The sequence below is a fragment of the Penaeus monodon genome, chromosome 30 (genome assembly GCF_015228065.2).
Source record: "Penaeus monodon isolate SGIC_2016 chromosome 30, NSTDA_Pmon_1, whole genome shotgun sequence".
Taxonomy (NCBI): domain Eukaryota; kingdom Metazoa; phylum Arthropoda; class Malacostraca; order Decapoda; family Penaeidae; genus Penaeus; species Penaeus monodon.
In genome coordinates, this window is record NC_051415.1 from 15953855 (window position 1) to 15954625 (window position 771).

A 771-nucleotide genomic window follows, 5' to 3' on the forward strand; every position below is an offset into this window, starting at 1 on the left:
ATAACTAAAGAGATGAGAGAGGTTGATGGCGTTGATGAACAGGGTGTGCGGGCGGCGAAAACTTTGATTTTTACTGTTTAGACATCAGTTGCTCTGGCCTCGTTAAGAACTTCACAGGCTGTATGATGCTCGCCTAACTGTTCTTGGCTGCAACTGTAACAAAGTTAATATGTGTTCAAAGGCCTGCGCGAGGTAGGACAGTGTTGGGTTAATCTGATCTGTTGCTTGGCTCTTTGCATCTCCCGGATATTGATACAGCTTTTGTTCTTGCCACTCCCGGTGCTGGGTGGATGTCTGAAAGGGCTGTTTTGTGAGTGTAGGGCTCTGGGATAGAAGTTATATTAAGGCTGACGATTAGTGCGGCTTTCGTGTTGAACGGAGAGAGAGACTGGTTCTGCATTCCTTCCCTTGTTTCGTCGCGGGAAATAGCCCTTGGTGTCCAGATCCTCCTGAGGACTGCGGGGGATGCATGTCATAAGTTATGACTGATTTACATATATATTGGTCTTCGAATGTAAACATGTAGGGGATGATATTCTTCGCACTGACCCCCGATATCGAGACAGGTGCATAGACGTCTAAAGGGACCAGGAAGAGGCAGGTTCCTCGAAGGGTAGGGTTAATGGTAGGGCGAAGGTGTTGGCAAAAAGCAGAGAGGGTATCCAGTCCGGGATCGAAGGCCCAGGGCAGGGCGAGGGACTGGCTTAACTGCTACCGGTGTGGGAAAAGGGCTCTGCGATGATGATGCAAGCGACTCAAAGTCTATCTCGG

General features: G+C 49.3%; 1 protein-coding gene across 3 annotated transcripts in view; it reads left to right on the forward strand.

Moving 5' to 3' along the window:
- The window catches only part of LOC119592560 (early endosome antigen 1-like), a 107753-nt gene that overhangs the window by 34142 nt on the left and 72840 nt on the right, over window positions 1-771 (forward strand). The window lies entirely within an intron of this gene.